The sequence below is a fragment of the Ambystoma mexicanum genome, chromosome 14 (genome assembly GCF_040938575.1).
Source record: "Ambystoma mexicanum isolate Mex_15411 chromosome 14, UKY_AmexF1_1, whole genome shotgun sequence".
Lineage (NCBI taxonomy): Eukaryota > Metazoa > Chordata > Amphibia > Caudata > Ambystomatidae > Ambystoma > Ambystoma mexicanum.
The window spans coordinates 36,194,580-36,221,481 of record NC_090940.1 but is presented as its reverse complement, the minus strand read 5'-3'; the positions used below and the strand labels follow the sequence as shown (position 1 = coordinate 36,221,481).

General features: G+C 47.3%; 1 protein-coding gene across 1 annotated transcript in view; it reads left to right on the top strand.

The window, feature by feature from the left end:
- AKAP6 (A-kinase anchoring protein 6) overlaps nt 1-26,902 on the top strand; it is a 1,117,075-nt gene that overhangs the window by 839,603 nt on the left and 250,570 nt on the right. The gene's annotated exons all lie outside the window — the stretch shown is intronic.

Genomic DNA, 26,902 nt, shown 5'->3' with positions numbered 1-26,902 from the left:
ATTAATCTGTACTGGAACCATCAGCGTACTGGATCCTTTGAATTTATCGACCAAGTCACGGAAATAATTGACAATATATTAGAATCCGGCTGCGGAACCGCCATAATAGTCTGTGGGGACCTAAACATCGATTTCTTCAATCCGCAGACTGCTCTAAAATCTAAACTAGCAAAAACATGGAATGACGAATTGGAAGTAAGAGGCCTCACAATGTTAAATGGCTGCACGCAAGGTGATATTCCTCCTAAACCAACGTGGCGGCGTGATGACCAAAGTTCCACCATTGACTATATTTTCGTGTCCAATAATATGCTTAGGAAAATAAAGTCGATGACGATTTGTCCAATGACCAATAGTGACCGTGAAAGGCTTGAATTTACATTTCAAGATTGGAGTAATAATCCGAGAGAAAAATGGCGATCAAAGGTGGCAGTAGCACCAAACAGGCTGAGATTAAAATTAGTCGACAAAGAGGTCCTAGAGATTCATAATCAATTTACAGCAACTGAGAAGGTCATTGACTACGTTCAATTTCTGTGGCAATTTAAAACAAAACACATTGGCATGAAAAATGGGTCATTTCAGAACAAGCATAGTTTTGACTTACTTATAAGACAGCGAAAACGTGAAATGAGAGCTGAAATCCGCAGAAATAATCAAGGCCCAGTTGGTGAAATCAGAGAAAAAAACAAAAATGCAAGACAATCCTATAAAAATTGGATGAAAAGTCATCGAGCCATTTTGATGCAAAATGATGCAGAAGCATTGATGAAGACGCTCGAAAATAAAAATAGTAGAGATTTCTGGCGCATACTTAATGCCCTTGAAGCCCTGCAAGTTGCTTTGCAGATATGCCCAGTGCCTGAAAAAGAATGGGTAAACTATTTTTCAGCACTGTACCAGAATGATTCGCCACCTCTTAAGCCAACGCCTAACACAACATCATGGGACCTAGATTTTGCAGAAGACGAAATCCACGAGATAATAATGAGAGCAAAAAACTCTCGGGCGCCTGGACCGGATTGCCTGTCAAATGTGATGATTAAACAATTCCCTGACTTATGGACAGCGATATGCGCTGAGTTATTCAGACGAATTAACGAGCAAAAACAAATCCCTGCATCGTGGAAAACAGGAATAATAATACCCATATTCAAGAAAGGCAATAGATTAGATCCTGCAAATTATCGGCCAGTGGCCTTACTTGATGTATTGGGAAAAATTTTTGCTTCACTGCTCCAAAAAAAATTGATTATATGGGCAAAGTCTGTAAATAGAGTTGATGTAAGACAAGCAGGATTTGTAAAATCCGTTGGATGTTCGTTGAACTTATTGATCTTAAATCTGTTGAAAATGGAGGCTCTGAGAACGAACTCGAGAGTGTTCTTAGCTTTTGTAGACTTCTCCATGGCTTTCGACAGGATTGACCGTGATTTATTGTGGCAGAAGCTTGTCTTGTGGGGATGTCCTGAGGGATTATTGGCGGCAATAAAAGAATTACACAACGATACATCAATCTCTGTCCGGTTGGATCAATCGGGATCACTTACAACCCAAATAAAAACATATAAAGGTGTGAAGCAGGGGTGTCCTCTGGCAGCAGCAATTTTTAGCCTTTTTATTTCTGACATTGGGGCTACCATTCAGTCGGTCAGAGCATTTCCTCCGACACTCAATGCATCAAAGATAAGTTGGTTACTTTACGCCGATGATTTAGTGATTCTAGATCTAACTCCAATTGGACTCCAGCGTAAACTAGACGCCGTCCAAAAATACGTGGACCAGAACAACTTAAAGATTAACACCAAGAAGTCGGAAATACTGATCTTTGAGAATCTAAAAATTAAACGGTCACAGAAAGGTCCAAGACAGGTGTGGCTGCTGAACCATGAGAAATTGAAAATTTCAAAAAGCATTAAATATCTCGGCATGCTACTAAACTCAAGCATATGTGATGATCCGTGGGTAGCAGACTCAAAACGGAAATGTGCCCAATTAGCATGCCAGGGCCTGAAGATACATAGGAAATTTGGGAACTTTTCTACACAGCCTTTAAGGAACTTTTACGAACAAAAAGTGGTCCCGATTTTGTCCTATGGTGCAGAAAACGCCTTCGGATGCTCGTCAACACACTGGGCGTCGCTGGAACATACGTTTTGGACAAAGTCCTTGAGTTTGCCCCCGGGCATTACAACGGCATGTATAAGATACGAACTAGCCCTAATTTCATTACAGGCAAGGATAATTTGGAATCAACTTAGCCTGTATCGGAAATCAAGGCCAGAAGTGGGAATACCTCAATTTGAAATCTTATACAATGCCTCAGCCAAAGGTTCGGCTCTGCTCACGCAATGGGTAAAACGATGCGAAGATCTGCTAAAGGACTATAACATCACTGTAGAAACTCTCCTTACAAATCCAACAGCTGCCAAGGTATCAATATGGCGCCTTGATTGGATAAATACATGCGATGAGCGCAATGAAACCCATGCAATGAAATATTCTCCGGGTGAAGCAAGAAGCTATGGAATCCTTCAATCTTATCTGAGTCGTTTTCCATCCATGAAAGCAAGAAGATCATTCATGTTATTCCGCCTCAACGCAATGAAAACAAAGGACAGAATGAGTCATTGGGCGAGAAATGTGGATTTATCGACGACGTGCCGGTTATGTGGTAAAGAGCCAGAATCTATAAAGCACTTGGTGCTTTTCTGTACCATACTGAAGGACATACGTTCAATCCACTTAGGCGGCTGGTATAGTGCCCATCAGTCGATATGTGCTGATGAATGGTGGAAGCATATGTGGAACGGCTCAGATATGAAATTAATTCTACCTTTGACCTCCTTCCTTGCCTACATTGAAGAAAGATTAAATGCAGAAAATGACCCAGCCTGAATAGACTAGCTTTGGGTTCCAAATGCGTTTAAAGACATAGAAAAAAAAAATGAATGAAGTAATTGCCAAAGAAACGGTGTAATGAATGGTTTTGTGTCACGTCAAGTAAACATTTTAAAGGTTTAATCTAAACCAATAAAATAAAAAAAATAAAAAAAGATATTGAGATTAGTGAGGTTGAAATTAGTGAGATTGGGTTAGTGAAACTGAGATTAGTGAGATTGAAATTAGTGAGATTGAGATTAGTGAGATTGGGGTTCCTGAGATTGAGATCAGTGAGATGTAGTTAGTGAGGTTCATATTAGCGAGAATGAGGTTTGTGATATTGAGATGAGTGAGATTGCGGTTAGTGAGATTGAGATTAGTGAAATTGGGGTTAGTGAAGTTCATATTAGTGAGATTGGGGTTAGTGAGATTGAGATTGGTGCTATTGGGGTTAGTGAGAAAGGGATTAGTGATATTGAGATTAGTAACATTGAAGTTAGTGAAATCGGGGTTAGTGAGATTGTTATTGGTGAAACTGAGATTAGTGAGTTTGGGTTAGTGAGATTGAGATTAGTCAAATTGGGTTAATGAGGTTGAGATTAGTGAGATTGGGTCGGTGAGGTTTAGATTAGTGAGATTGGGATTATTGAGACTGGGGTTAGTGAGGTTGAGATTAGCTAAATTGGGGTTAGTGAGATTGTTATTAGTGAGATTGGACTTATTGAGATTGGGGTTAGTGAGATTGAGATTAGTAAAACTGGGTTAGTGTGGTTGAGATTAGTGAGATTGAGATAGTAAGACTGAGATTAGTGAAATTGGGGTTAGTGAGATTGTTATTAGTAAAATTGGGTTAGTGAGGTTTATATTAGTGAGATTGGGTCGGTGAGGTTTAGATTAGTGAGATTGAGATTATTGAGACTGGAGTTAGTGAGGTTGAGATTAGTTAAATTGGGGTTAGTGAGATTGGGATTATTGAGATTGGGGTTAGTGAGATTGAGATTAGTAAAATTGGGTTAGTGAGGTTGAGATTAGTGAGATTGCGATTAGTGAGGTTGATATTAGTGAAATCGGGGTTACTGAGATTGTTATTAGTGAAACTGAGATTTGTGAGATTGAAATTAGTGAGATTGCGATTAGTGAGATTGGGGTTCCTGAGATTGAGATCAGTGAGATTGTAGTTAGTGAGGTTCATATTAGTGAGAATGAGGTTTGTGATATTGAGATGAGTGAGATTGCGGATAGTGAGATTGAGATTAGTGAGATTGGGGTTAGTGAAATTGAGATTGGTGTGATTGGGGTTAGTGAGAAAGGGATTAGTGAGAATGAGATAAGTAACATTGAAGTTAGTGAAATCGGGTTTAGTGAGATTGTTATTAGTGAAACTGAGATTAGTGAGTTTGGGTTAGTGAGATTGAGATTAGTAAAATTGGGTTAATGAGGTTGAGATTAGTGAGGTTGGGTTAGTGAGGTTTAGATTAGTGAGATTGAGATTAATGAGATTGGGTTAGCGAGGTTGAGATTAGTTAAATTGGGGTTAGTGAGATTGTTATTAGTGAGATTGAATTATTGAGATTGGGGTTAGTGAGATTGTGATTAGTAAAATTGGGTTAGTGTGGTTGAGATTAGTGAGACTGAGATTAGTGAAATTGGGGTTAGTGAAATTGGGGTTAGTGAGATTGTTATTAGTGAAATTGAGATTAGTGAGATTGGGTTAGTGAGATTGAGATTAGTAAAATTGGGTTAGTGAGGTTGATATTAGTGAGATTGGGTTGGCGAGATTGAGATTATTGAGACTGGGGTTAGTGAGGTTGAGATTAGTTAAATTGGGGTTAGTGAGATTGGGATTAGTGAGATTGGGGTTAGTGAGATTGAAATTAGTAAAATTGGGTTAGTGAGGTTGAGATTAGTGAGAGTGGGGTTAGTGAGGTTGATATTAGTGAGATTGGGGTTAGTGAGATTGAGATTCACTTTAGTGAGATTGAGGTTAGTGAGATTGGAGTTAGTGAGATTGGGGTTAGCGAGATTGGGGTTAGTGACATTGAGGTTAGTGATATTGGGGTTGGTGAGATTGAGATTAGTGACATTGAGATTAGTGGGATTGGGGTTAATGAGATTGAGATTAGTGAGATTGGGTTAGTGAGATTGAGGTTAGTGAGATTTAGATTAGTGAGATTGAGATCAGTGAAAACATTGTAGATTTAAGTCCAAGTGGCCAGAGGAGGATAAACCAGAGACTACAAGGAGCTCCCGTTTGGGTTGGGAACTGGCAGGTAAATTGCCAGAACAGCTTGTGCCAGAGAGTGAAGAAACTCTGACATTTGGCCATGCAACCTTCCTGTGACTCAGATTGTGTGACACAGCATTTGATTAATATATGTCCGTTTTTAGGCCTGGTGTAACCGTATTTCTTTAGAAACCGCCATGCATGCCAAGTCCACATTATCCGTTTACAATTTTGCTGTAAAGAACACACTTTCACGGCATGCCTGATGCCTAGATTTGCAGTAACTTGGTTAAGTATTTCATCTTTTTGGGGGCAGTATGAAGTATTCAGTTTCTGATCAAAGGTTTGCCAGTTGCTGCATGGATGCTCACCAGTTCCACAAGCAATGAGCTTGAACACTGTTTAAAGAGGCATTGTCAGACAGTATGCCCGCAATGTGCATACAATGTTTACCATATGAGCATGCGTATTATAGCAGAGCCCTCAACTACAATCAGTCGCTCAAGGTTAGAAAGTCGCGTTTATACGCATTGCTCAGCTCACCTTTTAGGCCAGCGCTCCCATATTAGCTGGGTGCAATAAATGTGCTAAATAGGATGTTACAGTACTAGCCATCCCTGCCGAATTTCTTTTGATTTGCATTAAGTGGCAAATGTTTCTTGCAATACTTGTCGTGTAATGCAATTTATCATGTATGTTCAGACTACGGTCTTTGGAACTCCCAGGCAACTTAAAGCGTTTCTAGGCCATGACAATGGCTGTTAGGCCCTATAAAAATAATCAAATGGCATAGAGTGCACAAGTGTCTTCGGAAAAGTGGCACAAGAGAAGGCATCTTTTGTAGACATCCGGGACTGATTCTGTGCTCTGCAATCAATCACTCTGCGATGCTTGGGAACGATGAGCGCATCCACACATAAGCAGCTCACTTTTTACTTTCAGAATCTACATCCTAAGCGTACGGACCGCGGCGCGCAGGAGCGCACGCGCAGTTCGGAATTTTTCATGCATGCCAATATTGACCTCAAATTCCTGGTTTGGTGTCAGAGCAAATGATGGAATGGTCTATTTATAGGAATGGCCTTTTTATGACAGGTATTCATTAAGAAATTGACCTTCAGCGATCGATTGGGCATTGCCAAGAGTAGAGGGGGATTAGAAAGGTGGAAGAACAGGATGGGAAGACCAGGGAAAGGAGTACGGGGATCATAGGGAAGGTGAGGTAGAGGGAAAGGAAGAACGTGTACGAGGGGGGCATGGGAGCCAAGGTCACCAAAATACCCCAACTTGCCTCAAGCCATAGGGAGAGAGTGGTGTGCCCAGAATCACATGGTTTCGCCTGTTGGTAGGGGTGTGAAAAGACTCCTGTCGGCTTTCCGTCTTCTCGTTCACCACGCCTGCACCACGGTGGAGCAGGCATTGAAGAAAGGACTGCAGAGAGATGGCGCCAAAGAGCACAGGGCTATTGTGAAGAATGAATGCCCTGAGAAATGAGTTGCACACCCCATCATTGCCAAAAAGCATAGATTGTGCATGCGGGCAAAATTGTGTGTGTGTATAAACACTCTGGAACTCCTCATTTTTGAAGTCTGTGTAAATTGCACTCCCGTGCACGCTGTCCCCTGCACGCACGCACTAATGATTGCTAGTACTTTGAAATGTAAACAATACCCAGACATGCAGGGGGGCCCCAGTATCCCTGTATTATTTACAATAGGCTGTGCCGACAGTTGTAAATTCCTCCGAACATGTACATGCATAGCGGGAGGCGTTCACAATGGATTCCTACAGAATCCAGCAGCTGTTAGCAGGCGTAAATGTCTGGCGGATTACATGGGCGTCTGCAGCATCTCCACTGCTGGCAGATCCTTTTGCGAATTTCCCTGGCGGAGCGGGTGGGTCAGGCGGATTCACAAATCGGCACCTGTGCCCCAGCTCTGCCACAGAAATCATTGGAAACCTGCATGTTTACAAAAAGCACGGGCACACTGAAAAGGAGTCAGTCTGTCTGCCCCCCTCTCCTTTTCCCAGCGAGACAAATACACGGCAGTGATATCCAGAGACATGTTGTTGTGTGTGTCATGCGTGCCTGTGCAATTCCACTTGTCTGAAAACTGAGCCAGTCCTTACCTTAATTAGGCTGTCGGAATCATGTATGTGTAAGCTCTCACGGCCGCACAGGCACTTTCTTCAACACTCACAGGCTTATTTTATAATTAATATGCACAGCAGGCAGGCAGGCACCGCCAGGGTTTGCACTTACGTGCTGCTGGCTCGTCTGCACGCAATGTTAAGCATTCATAAGGCGAAGGTAAGACAGAAAGCGTAAAGCCAGGCAGCCCCACCTTTACGCATTCACGCCCCTGTACTCTTGCGCAGAAATTAATGCGGCATGCAAATTACGCACCGCAGCCCTGGGGCCCAGGGGTAAAGCAAGGCTGCGCTCTCCCGCCCCGAGTTCCCACCCCACTCCAGAAGGCCATGGAGGCTTGGCTTGGAATTAGCAGGGTCTGAGACGGAGCGGCCCATCCACCTGAGCTGGACCTGGCAGAGAGATTGCGTCTCCCTGGCGGTGCCTGAGTGATGTCACGCCCGCAAAGGCAGGAGGAGTGACACACAGAGCCAGTCCTTCTCGGCACCCTCCCCAACCTTCTGGCATGCATTAGGATTCAAGCTACATGCGCGTGCTCCTGCAAATGTGTTAGGGTTTATCTGAGGCTCCGCCTGCTGTTAGCTTTTTAGCCAGTTCTCTGAGTACTGATGTAGTTCTGGCCAGCCTGCGTATTTAGGTTTTAAATCTCGGAATGTTTTAGGACTTTTTTTTATTGTATGGGCTAAGATGTCTGTCGGGTTATCCAGCATTTTTGCAACACGCTTTAAGGAATAGAATGACGTGTTAATATATAAAATGAGCAGGCGTTGGCATGCACATATGTGTGTATTTTCTTCGGGCTCTCTCCAGACATTTGCCAACTGCCGCCATCATAAACTCACATCATTGGCCAGCTCTTCCGAAGCCGGCCCGGGGTGGGAGGGGCGGCTGCTGCGCACACCCACCCTTCACGGCTGAGGTCACTTCCGGCTCTTCCGCTGGCCCGGGGAGCATGCGCTCTACAGCTGTCGCTGCTGTGTGCGCCCTTTGGCTGCACAGTGCTGTGCGTGTTTAAGGACGGGCATAGAGTGACTGCAGGCTTCCACCGCCTCTGCCCCATCCCATGTACATGGCAACATGTGGCATTTGACCAATTAGCCTAAACAACACTAAGTTGTGCTTCCGTAGGTGGCCACAAGCAGCCATGCAATGCGGCATCCCTTGCCCCCTTTCCCTTCAGCACCGCCAGACCCCGAAAGAAGGGGTTAAGAGAGGGGAAGGGACACATGCCAAAAATAACAGAGCACCTGATCTTTAAAAGTGACAGCCATAATTTGTGAAATCACAATAGGCGGACGAGCCTCGATAAAGATGTCGCGGGTGGCATGAAATATGTGCCATAAATTAGCCGTGCAGGGCTGCCGTGCCGCGTGCCCGGGAGGCGAGAGCGGGAAACATGTGTTTCAGTCCCTGGGGACTGGCGCTGAATGTCACTCCGCCGCGTGCGTCTCTCTCTGCGCCTCTCAAATTCTGATCTGTGTCCCCCGGATCCAGCACCGCGGCAGGAGGGGGTGGAAGCGGGCACCTGCACTGGAGCATGGCACAGAGGCAGGCAGAGGGGGGTGGCAGCGCTGGAGAGAAGAGCCAAGTGCAAAAAGGGGGTAGGGGGCCTACCCCGGCACACCTAACTACAGCACCCAGGTGCAAAGGGAGAATAGGGCCTACTCCAGCACCTAACTGCAGGACCCAGGTGCAAAGGGAGCAGAGGGCCTACTCCAGCACCTAACTGCAGGACCCAGGTGCAAAGAGAGGAGAGGGCCTACTCCAGCACCTAACTGCAGGACCCAGTTGCAAAGGGAGCAGAGCGCCTACAACAGCACCTAACTGCAGCACCCAGGTGCAAAGGGAGCAGAGCGCCTACTCCAGCACCTAACTGCAGCACCCAGGTGCAAAGGGAGCAGAGGGCCTAATCCAGCACCTAATTGCAGCACCCAGTTGCAAAGGGAGGAGAGCGCCTACAAGAGCACCTAACTGCAGCACCCAGGTGCAAAAGGAGCAGAGCGCCTACTCCAGCACCTAACTGCAGCACCCAGGTGCAAAGGGAGCAGAGCGCCTACTCCAGCACCTAACTGCAGAACCCAGGTGCAAAGGGAGCAGAGGGCCTACTCCAGCACCTAACTGCAGCACCCAGTTGCAAAGGGAGCAGAGCACCTACAACAGCACCTAACTGCAGCACCCTAGGTGCAAAGGGAGCAGAGCGCCTACTCCAGCACCTAACTGCAGCACCCAGGTGCAAATGGAGTAGGGGGCCTACTCCAGCACCTAACTGCAGCACCCAGGTGCAAAGGGAGCAGAGGGCCTACTCCAGCACCCACGTGCAAAGGGAGCAGGGGGCCTACTCCAGCACCTAACTATAGCACCCATGTGCAAAGGGAGGAGAAGGCCTACCCCAACGGACCTAACTGCCGCCAGCACCCATGTGCAAAGGGAGTAGAGGGCCTACCCCAACACACCTAACTGCAGCACCCATGTGCAAAGGGAGTAGAGGGCCTACCCCAACGGGCCTAACTATAGCACCCAGGTGCAAAGGGAGCAGAGGGCCTAACCCAACACAACTAACTGCAGCACCCAGGTGCAAAGGGAGCAGAGGGCCTACCCCAACACACCTAACTGCAGAACCCAGGTGCAAAGGGAGCAGAGGGCCTACCCCAACACACCTAACTGCAACACCCATGTGCAAAGGGAGTAGAGGGCCTACCCCAACATCCCAACATACCTAACTATAGCACCCATGTGCAAAGGGAGTAGAGGGCCTATCCCAACATACCTAACTATAGCACCCATGTGCAAAAGGTGTAGAGGGCCTACCCCAACAGACCTATGTTCCGTTCCCATGTGCAAAGGGAGTAGAGGGCCTACCCCAACACCTAACTACAGCTCCGATTTGCAAAAGGAGTAGAGGGCCCACCATATACAAAGAGCAAAGGGGACCTACCCCAATGCACCTTCTATTACTGCCCATGTATTCAAAGATAAAAGAGTGCCTACCCCAGAAACACCTTCTATATCTTCCCCCGTGTACAAAGAGAGAAGACCTAAATATATCGATAAACTGCCCACTATATACAAAGGGCAAAGGGGACCTTCCCCAATGCACCTTCTATAACTGGAAGGATGTCCGAGCATGGGTACCTTGCTCTGGTTTTTTCGATAGATGGATATCTACACACGTTTTTTGAAACCCAATCTGGTTTTATTAGTGTTCAGACAAATGGTCAAAAGTGGTCAGCCGACACGTGTTTCGACCTCAATGGTCCTTTTCAAGGCTAGAGATTTAGAGAATATATTGCCCCATTTTATGGACCATGGGCTGGAGTTTTTTCTGCTGTCCTGGTTAGGCTGGGTGCTGTTAAGCCATTGCTGCCGCGTTGTATGCTTTCGTTGGTATACAGATGCAATACCCTGAGCCTCGCTCTGCAATATACTGAACCTTTCTCTGCAATATTTTGAGCCTCGCTCAGCAATACCTTGAGCCAAGCTCTGGAGTACACTGAGCCTCACTCTGCAATACCCTGAGCCCCTCATTGCAATATACTGGACCTCACTCTGCAACACCCTGAGCCCTGCACTCCAATATACTGAGCCTCACTCTGCAATTCCCTGAGCCCTGCTCTGCAACATGCCGAGCCTTGCTCTGCAATACACTGAGCCCAGCTCTTCAATATACTGGATCCCACTCTACCAAAACCCTGAGCCATGCTCTGCAATATACTGAGTCTCACTGCAATATCCTGAGCCTCACACTGCAATATACTGAGCCTCGCTCTGCAATACCCTGAGCCCAGCTCTGGAGTATACTGAGCCTCACTCTGCCATACCCTGAGCCCTGCACTCCAATATACTGAGCCTCGCTCTGCAATACCCTGACATCCACTCTGCAATATACTGAGCTTTGCTCTGCCACACCCTGTGCCCACCTCTGCAATATACTGAGCCTCTCTCTGCAATACCCAAGCCCCACACTGCAATATACAGAGCCTCACTCTGCAATACCCTGAGCCCTGCACTCCAATATAATGAGCCTCGCTCTGCAATACCCTGACCTCCACTCTGCAATATACTGAGCTTTGCTCTGCCACACCCTGTGCCCACCTCTGCAATATACTGAGCCTCTCTCTGCAATACCCAAGCCCCACACTGCAATATACAGAGCCTCACTCTGCAATACCCTGAGCCCTGCACTCCAATATAATGAGCCTCGCTCTGCAATACCCTGACCTCCACTCTGCAATATATTGATATTGATATTGATATTTTATTTCTATCGCGCTCGTACACAAGTGTTTCAGAGCGCGACAAGGCAAGGGAGGGGAACAGGGGAGAACAAAACAGCGATCTTACTGGGCCTAGTGACATTGAGTACGCGCGAGTGCATGGGAGAGGGGGGAGGGGAAAAGTGCATGGAAGGAGGGAGAAGTGGAAAGTGCGAAGCAGAGGAGAAACAGATAAATAACAATAAATAAATAATAAAGGCAACAAATAGTGGTAGTGCAGCCAGCAAGTGGCAAGTGCTAGGTTTAAGGCAGCAGACACAGTAGGTCTAAGTGCAGGAAGAAAAAGGGGGGCTGCATGGGTACAGATACAGACCCCAGTGCAAGGGGTGGCCCGGAGGCAGTGCAGGAGTGTGGCAGGGTGAGCAGGTACCTGGGCCTGGAGGACAGAGGGTGGCCAGGTGCACAGTGCCAAGAGAGAACAGATCAGCAGGGGAGAGGGGGAAACGAAAGCAGAAGAAAAGAGGAAGGTCTTGAGGTGCTTCCGGAACTGGAGATGGTCCTCCTCAAGTTTTAGAGTGGCAGGGAGGCTGTTCCAGAGGGAGGCCCCAGCCGAAGACAGAGATCTACCCCCAGCTCGTTTCTTTGAAAAACGACTGACCCTGAGGGAGTCGGAGGTAGAGGAGCGAAGAGCTCGAGAGGGAAGGTATTTGCGGAGGGATAGCTGAAGGTATTTTGGACCCAGGCCCCGGAAAGCCTTGTGGACAATGCAGAGGGTTTTGCATTTAATCCTTGCATCCACTGGGAGCCAATGGAGAGATTTCAGAGCTGGGGAGATACGACCCCAGGGCTTGAGGCCAAGGACAGGTCTCGCAGTCCTGTTCTTGATTAGTTGCAGAGGGCGGAGAGTAGAGGCAGGTAGATTTAGAAAGAGGCTGTTACAATAGTCCAAGCTAGAGAGAACCAGAGCTTGGGATACCATGAGCTACTGGGGGAAGGAGAGGAAAGGCAGAGTACCTCTGAGGAGGTGCAGTAGGAAATTTGACTTTTTAGAGACATCAGAGATGTGGGCGGAGAAGAAAAGGGTGGAGTCAAATATGACCCCAAGGTTCTTAGCCTTGCAGTTGGGGGTAGGAGGAGGGCCAAGGGAGGTCGGCCAGAGAGTGAGGGGAAAGGATGGTGAAGGTGTGCCGATGAGGAGGATCTCCGTCTTGCTGGCATTCAGTCAAAGATCATTGGCGACACACCAATCTTGAATGGCAGTTAGGCAATCAGAGATGAGAGAGGGAGAGGAGGTGGCAGAGGGCAGCCTGAAAATGGGTTGAGTGTCATCAGCGTAGCACTGGAAGTTTGAGCAGAAAGTGGCAATGCAGTGGGCGAGAGTTGCCAGGTATTGGTTGAAAAGCCAGGGTGAGAGGTTAGACCCCTGGGGAACACCACAGGTAGAGAGGAAGATAGATGAAAGGAAGGACCAAAGTTGGACCTGGGAGGGTCGATCTGAGAGGAAAGAGGTCAGCCAGGCCAGAGCCTGATTAGTGATACGCAGATTTTCACAGATACGGTTGAGCAGGATGGTATGGTTGACCGTGTCAAAGGCAGAAGAGAGATCGAGGAGGATTAGGACAGAGGGAATGTTAGAGTCAAGGTTGGAGAGCAGATCTTCATGGATGTTCAGGAGAGCAGTTTCCGTGCTTCTGGCAGCTCTGAAGCCAGACTGGTGGCCATGGAGACAGCCAACAGAATTGGAATGAAGGTTAAGCTGAGAGATGGCCAACTTTTCCCGGAGTTTGCCCAGAAAGGGAGTAATGGAAATTGGGTGATAGTTAGTGGGACAAGAAGGATCAGCTGTGGGTTTCTTGAGAAGAGGATGCACAAAGAAGTGCTTCAGAGGGGAGGGGAAGGATCCAGAGGCAAAGGAGTGGTTGCAAAAATCAGCAAGGGCCAGAGCAAGGGTGTCAATGTGGTCCTTGATGATTTTAGAGGAACAGGGATGAACCTGTTTTGACAAGGCTTTCATAGATCGGACTTGTCTAGCGACCTTGTCAGGGGAGAAAAGAGGAAAGGACGAGAAGGATGGTGGGTGGGTGGCTAAAGGGGGGTCAGCAAGCACAGATGGAGAGGGGAGAGGACGGGTGTCGGTGAAGAGGGTGGACAGGATGTCCTGGGTTTTTAAATGAAGTGAGAGCCAAGGGCATTGCAAAGAGCCTGGCAGGCAACAGGAGGGGTAAAGACTGCAGCAGGGTTGGCCAGCTCCTTGCAGATTTTAAAGAGTTCTGCCGAGTTGTTAGATGCCACAGGGACACAAGCTATACTGAGCGTCGCTCTGCCACACCCTGTGCCCAGCTCTGCAATATACTGAGCCTCACTCTGCAATACCCCGAGTCCCACACTGCAATATACTGAGCCTCGCTCTACAATACCCTGAGCCCTGCACTCCAATATACTGAGCCTCACTTTGAAATACCCTGAGCCCTGTTCTGTAATATACTGAACCTTGCTCTGCAGTATCCTGTGCCCCGCTCTGCAATACCCAGTGCCCCGCTCTGCAATACCCTGAGCCCAGCTCTTCAATATACTGGACCTCACTCTATCAAAACCCTGAGCCATGCTCTGCAATATACTGAGTCTCACTCTGCAATACCCTGAGCCCAGCTCTGGAGTATACTGAGCCTCACTTTGTAATACCCTGAGCCCTGCACGCCAATATACTGAGCCTCGCTCCGCAATACCCCGACCTTCACCCTGCAATATACTAAGCCTCACTCTGCAATACCCTGAGCCCCACACTCCAATACACTGAGCCTTGTTCTGCAATACCCTAAGCCCTGCACTACAATGTACTGAGCCTCACACTGCAATACTGTGAGCCCCACACTCCAATAACTGAACCTTGCTCTGCTCTACCCTGAACACCGCTCTGCAATAAACTGGGCCCCACTCTGCAATAAACTGGGCTCTGCTCTGCAATGCAGTGAGCCCCGCTCTGCAATATACTGAGCCGCAATCTGCAATACCCGGAGCCCCGCACTCCACTATCCTGAGCCTCGCTCTGCAATACCCTGATCCCCACACTGCAATATACTGAGCCTCGCTCTGCAATACCCTGAGCCCAGCTCTGGAGTATACTGAGCCTCACTCTGCAATACCCCGAGTCCCACACTGCAATTTACTGAGCCTTGCGCTGCAATACCCTGAGCCCTGCTCTGCAATATACTGGACCTCACTCTGAAACACCCTGAGCCCTGCACTCCAATATACTGAGCCTCACTCTGAAATACCCTGAGCCCTGCTCTGTAATATGCCGAGCCTTGCTCTGCAATATCCTGTGCCCCGCTCTGCAATACCCTGAGCCCTGCACTCCAATATACTGAACCCCGCTCTGCAATACCCTGAGCCCTACACTCCAATATACTGAACCCCGCTCTGCAATACCCTGAGCCCTGCACTCCAATATACTGAACCCGCTCTGCAATTCCCTGTATCCTGCTCTACAATATACTCAGCCTCACTCTGCAAAACCCTGAGCCCAGCTCTGCAATATACTGAGCCTCGCTCTACAATACCCTGAGCCCAGCTCTGCAACATACTGAACCTTGCTCTTCTATACCCTGAGCCCTGCACTCTAATATACTGAGCCTCAATCTGCAATACGCTGAGCCCCGCATTCCAATATACTGAGCCTTGCTCTGCAATATACTGAGCCCCCACTCTGCAATATACTGAGCCTCGCTCTGCAATACCCAGAGCCCCACACTCCAATACACTGAGCCTTGCTCTGCAATACCCTGAGCCCTGCACTACAATGTACTGAGCCTCATACTGCAATACTGTGAGCCCCACACTCCAATAACTGAACCTTGCTCTGCTTTACCCTGAACACCGCTCTGCAATAAACTGGGCCCCACTCTGCAATAAACGGGGCCCTGCTCTGCAATGCAGTGAGCCTCGCTCTGCAATATACTGAGCCGCAATCTGCAATACCCGGAGCCCCGCACTCCACTATCCTGAGTCTCGCTCTGCAATACCCCGATCCCCACACTGCAATTTACTGAGCCTTGCTCCGCAATACCCTGAGCCCTGCTCTGCAATATACTGAGCCTCACTCTGAAATACCCTGAGCCCTGCTCTGTAATATGCCGAGCCTTGCTCTGCAATATCCTGTGCCTGCTCGACAATACCTGGTGCCCCGCTCTGCAATACCCTTAGCCCAGCTCTTCAATATACTGGACCTCACTCTACCAAAACCCTGAGCCCTGCACTCCAATATACTGAGACTCGCTCTGCAATACCCTGAGCCCTGCACTCCAATATACTGAACCCCGCTCTGCAATTCCCTGTATCCTGCTCTACAATATACTCAGCCTCACTCTGCAAAACCCTGAGCCCAGCTCTACAATATACTGAACCTTGCTCTTCTATACCCTGAGCCCTGCACTCTAATATACTGAGCCTCTCTCTGCAATAAACTGGGCCCCACTCTGCAATAAACTGGGCCCTGCTCTGCAATGCAGTGAGTCCTGCTCTACAATATACTGAGCCTCAATCTGCAATACCCTGAGCCCCACACTCCAATATACTGAGCCTTGCTCTGCAATATACTGAGCCCCCACTCTGCAATATACTGAGCCTCGCTCTGCAATACCCCGAGCCCCACACTCCAATACACTGAGCCTTGCTCTGCAATACCCTGAGCCCTGCACTACAATGTACTGAGCCTCACACTGCAATACTGTGAGCCCCACACTCCAATAACTGAACCTTGCTCTGCTTTACCCTGAACACTGCTCTGCAATAAACTGGACCCCACTCTGCAATAAACTGGGCCCTGCTCTGCAATGCAGTGAGCCCCGCTCTGTAATATACTGAGCCTCAATCTGCAATACCCGGAGCCCCGCACGCCACTAATCTGAGCCTCGCTCTGCAAAACACTGAGCTCCACTCTGCCATATACTGAGCTGGCTCTGCAATACACTGAGCCCTGCACTCCAATATACTGAGCCTCGCTCTGCAAAACACTGAGCTCCACTCTGCCATATACTGAGCTGGCTCTGCAATACACTGAACCCCGCTCTGAAAATCCCTGTACCCTGCTCTGCAATATACTACTGAGCCTCACTCTGCAATACCCTGAGCCCAGCTCTGCAATGTACTGAGCCTGTTAATTGCGGGAGGCATTTACACTTTTCCACGAGCGTTATATAAAGTGAAGAAGAACATGGATTTAGCTTATGTTTCACTCTAAACATTTCCACCAGGTGGTAGAAATGAGGGAAATTGCATGGAGGGCACCTTTTTACACAAAAGCGCAAACAGTGCCATTCCACTCTGGGCAATTAACTCTTTGAGGAGCATAGCCCTCATCGTGTACGCCGCACGGAACACAAGTGACTGCACTGCAAGGGCGCGGGTGCACGCAGGGTTTTTGACTAAAGGCTGCCACCTAGGGTATCCTGGGGGAACTGCTGGAGAGGTTCACCCACGTGATGGCTCGACTAGACCTTGTGTTTACAAAGGCTGCTCCCTAGGGTATCCTGGGGGAACTGCTGGAGAGAGTCACCCAAGCGATGGCTCGACTGTGTGTTTACAGAGGCTGCCCCCTAGGGTATCCTGGGGGAACTGCTCGAGAGAGTCACCCAAGGGTATCCTGGGGGAACTGCTCGAGAGAGTCACCCAAGCGATGGCTTGACTGTGTGTTTACAGAGGCTGCCCCCCAGGGTATCCTGGGGGAACTGCTCGAGAGAGTCACCCAAGCGATGGCTCGACTGTGTGTTTACAGAGGCTGCCTCCTAGGGTATCCTGGGCGAACTGCTCGAGAGAGTCACCCATGCGAAGGTTTGACTGTGTGTTTACAGAGGCTGCCCCATAGGGTACCTTGGGGGAACTGCTCGAGAGAGTCACCCAAGCGATGGCTCGACTGTGTGTTTACAGAGGCTGCCTCCTAGGGTATCCTGGGCGAACTGCTCGAGAGAGTCACCCATGCGAAGGTTTGACTGTGTGTTTACAGAGGCTGCCCCATAGGGTACCTTGGGGGAACTGCTCGAGAGAGTCACCCAAGCGATGGCTCGACTAGACTGTGTGTTTACACAGGCTGCCCCCTAGGGTACCTTGGGGGAACTGCTCGAGAGAGTCACCCAAGCGATGGCTCGACTAGACTGTGTGTTTACAGAGGCTGCCCCCTAGGGTACCTTGGGGGAACTGCTCGAGAGAGTCACCCAAGCGATGGCTCGACTGTGTGTTTACAGAGGCTGCCCCCCAGGGTATCCTGGGGGAACTGCTCGAGAGAGTCACCCAAGCGATGGCTCGACTAGACTGTGTGTTTACAGAGGCTGCCCCCTAGGGTACCTTGGGGGAACTGCTCGAGAGAGTCACCCAAGCGATGGCTCGACTAGACTGTGTGTTTACAGAGGCTGCCCCCTAGGGTACCTTGGGGGAACTGCTCGAGAGAGTCACCCAAGCGATGGCTCGACTAGACTGTGTGTTTACAGAGGCTGCCCCCTAGGGTATCCTGGGGGAACTGCTGGTTGGAGTGACTGTATTTAGGAGTTAGAATGAATTTTTCGGATCCAAGGTCTGGATTAAATTCCATGTAATTAAATCACTACTTAAGGTAAAAAGCAAAGGTGTAGAATCAACAATTTCTTTTAAAGGAAATGAATGTAAATGTTAAAAATAACAAAGAAAAATGAAAAACAAAACAATGACTAAATCAGCTACAAGAAATCAATCTATTTGAACAGCAACATTAAAACATGTTCAAATAGTTCAACACTCATTTATACAAAATATATTTTTGGGATCAAAAAGTGTAAATCTGACTATAAGAGGAGGACCCCCTATAACCCACCCCTACCCCACTAGATTTTCTCCCCTTTCTACCACTCTGGTCTTTAATATGTCATGAAACGTCTATACCTCAGACTCGCACCGTCTCCCGTGCAAATCTGCAGGCAGTCAAAAACCCTCCCCTCAAGGGGAACCTTTTCCCACAGCGTAGACACCCCCGGACCGACTCGTCGGCGACCCCCACCTCTCTGCTAACTCCTGTGGCCATCGCTTACTTTCCTGTGCCCATCGCTTTGCTTAGTTTCCTGTGCCCATTGCTTCGTTTCCTGTGCCCATCGCTTAGTTTCCTGTGCCCATCGCTTTGCTTAATTTCCAGTGCCCCTCGCTTTTGTGCCCATCGCTTAGTTTCCTGTGCCCATCGCCTAGATTCCTGTGCCCATCGCTTAGCTTAGTTTTCTGTGCCCATCACCTAGTTTTGTGTGCCCATCGCCTAGTTTCGTGTGCCCATCGCTTAGTTTCCTGTGTTCATTGCTTAGTTTCCTGTGCCCATCGCTTAGTTTCCTGTGCCCATGGCTTAGTTTCCTGTGTTCATTGCTTAGTTTCCTGTGCCCATTGCTTAGTTTCCTGTGCCCATCGCTTTGCTTAGTTTCCTGTGCCCATTGCTTAGTTTCCTGTGCCCATCGCTTAGTTTCCTGTGCCCATTGCTTAGTTTCCTGTGCCCATAGATTTGCTTAATTTCCTGTGCCCATCGCTTAGATTCCTGTGCCCATCGCTTAGTTTCCTGTGCCCATCACTTTGCTTAGTTTCCTGTGCCCATTGCTTAGTTTCCTGTGCCCATCACTTAGTTTCCTGTGCCCATTGCTTAGTTTCCTGTGCCAATCGCTTAGTTTCCTGTGCCCATCGCTTTGCTTAGTGTCCTGTTCCCATCGCTTAGTTTCCTGTGCCCATTGCTTAATTTCCTGTGCCCATTGCTTAGTTTCCTGTGCCCATTACTTAGTTTCCTGTGCCCATAGCTTTGCTTAATTTCCTGTTCCCATTGCTTAGTTTCCTGTGCCCATAGCTTTGCTTAATTTTCCTGTGCCCATTGCTTAGTTTCCTGTGCCCATCGCTTAGTTTCCTGTGCCCATCGCTTTGTTTAGTTTCTTGTGCCCATAGCTTTGCTTAATTTTCCTGTGCCCATTGCTTAGTTTCCTGTGCCCATCGCTTAGTTTCCTGTGCCCATCGCTTTGTTTAGTTTCCTGTGCCCATCGCTTTGCTTAGTTTCCTGTGCCCATCGCTTAGTTTCCTGTGACCATCGCTTAGTTTCCTGTGCCCATCGCTTAGTTTCCTGTGCCCATCGCTTTGCTTAGCTTCCTGTGCCCATCGCTTTGCTTAGTTTCATGTGCCCATCGCTTTGCTTAGTTTCCTGTGCCCATTGCTTAGTTTCCTGTGCCCATCGCTTAGTTTCCTGTGCTTATCGCTTAGTTTTGCTGTGCCCATCGCTTTGCTTCATTTCCTGTGCCCATTGCTTCGTTTCCTGTGCCCATTGCTTCGTTTCCGGTGTCCATTGCTTAGTTTCCTGTGTCCATTGCTTAGTTTCCTGTGCCCATTGCTTAGTTTCCTGTGCCCATCGCTTAGTTTGCTGTGCCCATCTCTTAGTTTCCTGTATCCATTGCTTAGTTACCTGTATCCATTGCTTAGTTTGCTGTGCCCATCGCTTAGTTTCCTGTGCCCATCGCTTAGTTTCCGGTGCCCATCGCTTAGTTTCCTGTGTCCATTGCTTAGTTTGCTGTGCCCATCGCTTAGTTTCCTGTGCCCATCGCTTAGTTTCCTGTGTCCATTGCTTAGTTTGCTGTGCCCATCTCTTAGTTTCCTGTATCCATTGCTTAGTTACCTGTATCCATTGCTTAGTTTGCTGTGCCCATCGCTTAGTTTCCTGTGCCCATCGCTTAGTTTCCTGTGCCCATCGCTTAGCTTCCTGTGTCCATTGCTTAGTTTTCTGTGCCCATCGCTTAGTTTCCTGTGCCCATCACTTAGTTTCCTTTGCTTATCGCTTAGTTTTGCTGTGCCCATCGCTTTGCTTAATTTCCTGTGCCCATTGCTTCGTTTCCTGTGCCCATTGCTTCGTTTCCTGTGCCCATTGCTTCGTTTCCTGTGCCCATTGCTTCGTTTCCGGTGTCCATCGCTTAGTTTCCTGTGTCCATTGCTTAGTTTGCTGTGCCCATCTCTTAGTTTCCTGTATCCATCGCTTAGTTACCTGTATCCATTGCTTAGTTTGCTGTGCCCATCGCTTAGTTTCCTGTGCCCATCGCTTAGTTTCCTGTGCCCATCGCTTAGTTTCATGTATGACTGAGCTGCTGTGACTGGTGCCCCCTCACCTGCATTCCTGGTAAGCCATTGGTACTCAGTGCTCTGCTGCTTCTCAAAGCTAGGATCATGCCCAATGAATACCCCAAATAAATAAATAAACTACTGTGCCAAACGCCCAGGGCTCTTATGGCAAAGCGTCCTTGCCCGAGAAGTTGGCTTTGCCAGGGAGCGACTGGCCATAGTCTATGGAGGAAGAAGGAGAAAGCGCCTTTACTCCTTTCCTGCACCCCTCGCCCGCAAAACCTCTTCTTGGAAGCGTTGCTGTATTGTGCTTAATCTTATTTTTTCAGAATGTATTTCTTAATTGAATTGCTTGTTTAATGACTGAATTTCTACTTTTAAGTACGTTTGTGTGCTTAGTGTTTACAAATGAAAATTATATTTTTCAGAAATGTAATTGCTTTTTTAAAATGTCATCATTGTAATTAGTTTTTCTTGCTTTTGTATTGGAGTTATTTTCAAACAGTTTTTACTTCAGCTTTTTTTTCACTCTCTCCAATATCAGTGCCTTGTAGCCAGAGGGTCAGCCCATGTCCTATGAATCGGGGCGTTTGCCCCTACTATTCTACACTGGCGGATAGTTTCAGGCAAGGGTTACCGCACTTGCGCCTGTGTGCAAGCACCACTCACTCTTGTCTGGCATGTAACACTAGTCCATGTGATGTGTCTGGGCCCCAAATCACAGAGTTGTGGTTTACACAAATGTGCGCATGTGATTTATATCAATTTCGCAAAATCCACAAGAGCCAGAGGGAAAGATTTTTAATTGTTCTTTGATATCGCGCTTAATACCGGAGACCAGTTTCTAAATGCAGTCCAGGATTCGAACCTGTGTTGCTATGCATTGTCTTGCTTCCAAGACAAACACTTTGCCCCTGAGCTATCCCCTCAGCCTAAGATGGTGGAAAGGGGCTAATATTGTAGACAATAGCTTGCTATAATATGGTCAATGGTGAGGACAGTACTGTATATGCAAACCCTATTGTTTAATCTAGGTGTTATGAAGACGTTGTTATTCCCAACGCGTGCAGCTCTGTAAGGCCACCAATGTTTCAGCTTCTAATCCGAATTGATTAGGCTGCTTCAGGACACAATACCAAAATGCAGTATGTATTTATTTATTTTATTTCTAAAGCACCAGAGACAGAAGGGCCCTGAGGCATTAGAGTGCTAACATAACAAACGTCAAAAAACAAAAATCAGCAGGATTGGGACGAGCAAACGGCGAGTTAATCATCACAGAGAGCTTTTCTTCAAAATGAAAGGTTTTCAGGTTTCGTTTAAAAGAGGGGATGCTAGACTAAAGCCTAAAGTCAAGTGGGAGGGCATTCCACAGATGAGGAGTAGAAAATGGGAAACAGCCCCTCTGTACCTGCACCAGTTTGGCCTTTGGCACCAGAAGCAGCCCGAGTTGTTAGAGCTCAGGCTGCGTCTGTCTGGAAGCCATCTCAGCTGAGTTGCCAGGTAGGACGGACTCTTGCCGCACATAAAATATGAAAGGGCTCCTGGTTAGGACCCTACTCTGCCCAGGAGGGCTCTATAATTACAAACAAGGACAGGTGAACAGGGTCAATCCTATCTGTTCCGCAAACCCAATAGTGTTTTACATTATACACAGCACACACCTTAGTATTTACAATCAATGTTTATAATCAAAGATGCAGACCTACTGGTGTAATGACACATGGAGCACAAGGGACATTCCATCTGACAATACATACAGGTGCGTGAAAAATATAGTGCATCCAGCTTCGAGGTCAGTGAAGCTTGAATAAAAATTCAGACATTAAACAAAAAACATGGCCTACTGCTGTATTGAAAAACAACAGGGGTCGGTGACAGGTAATACTTGAATAGTACAGAATACTGAGAAAGTTACATAAGCACTCAGAGTCAATGGACACCGAGGTAAATCATAAAAAAGTCTACACAGTTGTGTTTCGGCCCTGGTAGGTTGTAAAGTGTGCCTTTCTTGAGTGGGCCTTCATCAGGACGGGCGAACTTGGGGGATGGAATGTTCTATGTGGATACGGCCTACGAGATTAAATATTTGGCAGTGTCAGTCCTAAGGTTTGCCGGAATAGGTAAGACAAGTCAAATAAATCATTTTAGAGTGATTGCATCATTTAGAAAAACGTACCGTGTTGATCATATGACTCAACACGGTATTCAGAAAGAGGTCGGACCCAGAGTATATCTGGCAATCTCTTGCTCTGTTTCTGAGGACTATGATCCACCAAATAGACAAGATATGATGCAGCTCGTAGGATAAGAGCAGCTGCTACAACAATTCAGCCCTTCTCTCATGCATTTGATTGAACGCCCGCTGTGGTTTACGCAGGTAAGCCAGCACAATGTATACCGTGTATGCGTTTTTTTAATTACAATTTAACATGTCAACAATGAGATAGACATTTGACATGAGTCCTCATTTTTAGATTGGACTGCACCAATTGAGAACAGCAATCATCTTAAGAGATTGGCAGATATACTCTGGGTCCGACCTCTTTCTGAATACCGTGTTAAGTCATATGATCAACACGGTACGTTTTTCTAAATGATGCAATCACTCTAAAATGATTTATTTGACTTGTCTTACCTATTCCGGCAAACCCTAGGACTGACACTGCCAAATATTTTATCTCGTAGGCCGTATCCACAAAGAACATTCCATCCTCCAAGTTCGCCCGTCCTGATGAAGGCTCACTCAAGAAAGGCACACTTTACAACCTACCAGGGCCGAAACACAACTGTGTAGACTTTTTTATGATTTACCTCGGTGTCCATTGACTCTGAGTGCTTATGTAACTTTCTCAGTATTCTGTACTATTCAAGTATTACCTGTCACCGACCCCTGTTGTTTTTCAATGCAGCAGTAGGCCATGTTTTTTGTTTAATGTCTGAATTTTTATTCAAGCTTCACTGACCTCGAAGCTGGATGTACTATATTTTTCACGCACCTGTATGTATTGTCAGATGGAATGTCCCTTGTGCTCAATGTGTCATTACACCAGTAGGTCTGCATCTTTGATTATAAACATTGATTGTAAATACTAAGGTGTGTGCTGTGTATAATGTAAAAGACTATTGGGTTTGTGGAACAGATAGGATTGACCCTGTTCACCTGTTCTTGTTTGTTACTCTTGCCATACATGCAAGAGTGTACGATGCAGAGGTTGCAATACTGGATTCTCTTTGCAATGGGAAGCCCAGTCCAAGGCTTGCCGAGCAGTTGACACATGATCCGTTTTGAGCAGTCCCATTACATCACTCACTGCGCTATTCTGTGCCACTTGCAGGCGGTGAGTTCTCCTTTGCCCACACCTAACAGACAAACTGCTGGCACAGTAATCCAGTCGGCTCCCAATGATGGCACTAGCTAATGTAGCACAGCTGGATACATCGAGAAAAGGCCTCTTTTGTGTCAGAAGTTTGATGTAATAGGCAGCGCTAGACACCAGACAGCTAATGTGGTGCTTCATTGAGAGCTCCTGGTAGATGGTAACTCCTAAAGTTTTTTCCTTTTTCAGGTTGTGGAGGAAACAGGCTGCAATTTGGACGTGTGCATAGGCCTGATCTGGAAGGCGCAGTTTACAGACTGTGCTTAAAATCATAATCTCAGATTTAGAGTGGTCCATGGCTAGTCCGTTAAGTGCCATCCAACTACGAATTTGGTTGTAGGTAGCAGTGATGATTTCAGTGTCCTAAGTGTAGTCGCCAGAAAGCAGAAAAAGACACTGAGTATCATCAGCGTAATTGGCGCAGCAGGTGCCATCGGCGTCCAGATGATCAAACAGAGTAAGCATAAATAAATTAAACAAGGTAAGGGGTAGACGGGAGCCCTGTGGCAGACCGCATTGTAGAATAAGACCCTCTGACATGGCGTCTCCATGGAAGACCTTGGCCGTCTGTTCGGACAAAAACAAAAGTACCCAGTTTACTGCTTCTTTAGAGAACGATGCCCGTTCAAGCAGCCTGCTAGCAAGGGTAGAATGAACGATCAAGTCAAATGCGGCTGCTAGATCCAACAGCATCAGCAGTGAGGTTTTGCCCACGTCCATTGATTGTAAGATGTTTGTTTTCAAGTCCAACAGGGTGGACTCAGTACTAAGCGCACTCCGAAAACCTGATTCTTTATAGCCTAGAATGCAGTGTTCGGACAGAAAAGCCTGTATTTGTTGGTGAGCTCCTTTATCCAGCACTTTCCGGAAAAAGGGAGTGTTAGTAATGATCTAGTGTGGGCTTCTTTAGGAGAGGGGTGATCCAAGCTTGCCTCACATTGATAGGCACTGACATATCACTACATGAAGAATTCACACATTTTGGGCTGGACAGACGTCGCCCTTGAAGCTTGTATAGGCTTTAACTTGGCTAAGAGATGTGTTAGTTCTACTTCTTCGACTTCTGTGGCGGGTTTCAATGCGGCCGGCTGGAATTCGGCATCGACTAGCGACGACGGAGGAGGGATCAGAGGGACACGCCTGGATTGAATGTCTTCTTTAGTTGCGGATATCTGATTTGCCGTAGCGTTTTCAGTTTGAGTGCACCAGTCTGAATCTTTAACGACCGCAGGGGTGCCAGGGCCATATCCACACATACGCATATAATGACCATCTACTATTGCTCCGGGGAATCCATAGGGATCATATGCAAATAAGTGACAGGCTGTCGGTGCTCCGTGCTCTCTGTGGTCACTGCTTGTACCCGTGGCCGGGGCGGGTCAGTTAGGAAAAATGATGATTTGATCTGAAAAACTGGCTGTGCTTTGTAAGTGGTATTTTGTTCTGGGTGGGAGAGCTCAGAAATAACTCATGGGGGTCGGGGGGTCCTCCCTTCTTCTTACTCATTTAGGCCTTGGACTATCTCAAGTGTCAGGCTAGTCAAAGATATTACACACGCGGGGAGGCTGTTGCCGGGTGATTGCAAGCACTGCTGTATGGTGGGCGGAGGAGGGTCTCTTCTGCATCACCCCACGCTTACACGATTGACCATATGTCCTCCCAGGTGTGTGTGGAACTAGAGCAATCATTTGATTCTGGTCTTGAGTGGGTGAAAGCGAGAGATATGTCGCCACCTGCCCGTCTCCTTATTGGCTGGGCCAAGGTTCCACTCTCTTTGGGGTCCACAGGGCGCGTTATGGAAGGTATTAAGCGCGTTTTAAAAGAACAGTTATAAATATTCTCTGCTGCTTCTGGCTTGTGTGGATTTTGCTAAATTGATATAAATCACATGCGCACATTTGTATAAATCACGACTCTGTGATTTGGGCCCCAGACACATCACATGGACTAGTGTTACATGCGAGACAAGAGTGAGCGGCACTTGCGCACAGGCGCAAGTGCGGCAACCCTTGCCTGAAACTATCCGCCAGTGTACAATAGTAGGGGCAAACTCCCCGAATCATAGGACACGGGCTGACCCTCTGGCTACAAGGCACTAATATTGGAGAGCGAAAAAAAGCTGAAGTAAAAACCGTTTGAAAATAACTCCAGTATAAACAAAGAAAAACTAATCACAATGATGACATTAAAAAAAAAGCTATTACATTTCTGAAAAATATCATTAACATTTTTAATCAATAAGCACAAAAACTTAGTTAAAAGTACGAATTCAGATATTAAACAATTCAATTAAAAAACACGCTGAAAAAACAAGTTTAAGCACAACATTTCGTGACATCAAAGAGATAGTCTCAGCGTTTCACGGAACGATGTGTAAAGGGGCAGCACTCGCCACTCATGACTTCCCTGGAAAGGCTTGAAGGCTACAGGCCTGAAAGAGAGCACTGGCTTGCCTCAGCGGGCCTCTCCAAAAGAACCATCCCTGCTCTTCTCTGTGTGATCTTTCTATTTATTTATTTTTTATTTGTCCATTTGTAATGCGTCAGAGCCCGCGGGCATCAGGGCGCAGAGAAGTAAAGAATGAAAGGAAGAGAAATATGGGGTGGGGGGTCAGAAGTAAGGGTGGTAGGATTTACTCAAAGATTATCGTTTTCACCCCTTTCCTACATTTCGGCAGGTTATTTTTGGCACGCAGGTTTTTAGGAAGTTTGCTCCAAAGGGTGGCAGATTGAACGTGAAGGATCTGCCCAAACCTCTTGCACGCGTACTCCTAGGGACAGATAAACAGACCCCATCGCTCGATCTGGTAAGTCTGGCTGAGTGATGAACCTTGACACACTCTTTAGGTAACCGGGGGCTTGGGCATAAAGGCATTTGTGTACGATTGTCAAGGTCTTAAAGTGGATCCGAGCTTCGACAGGAAGCCAGTGGAGGTTCCTTCTGTGAGCAGAAAGAGGTT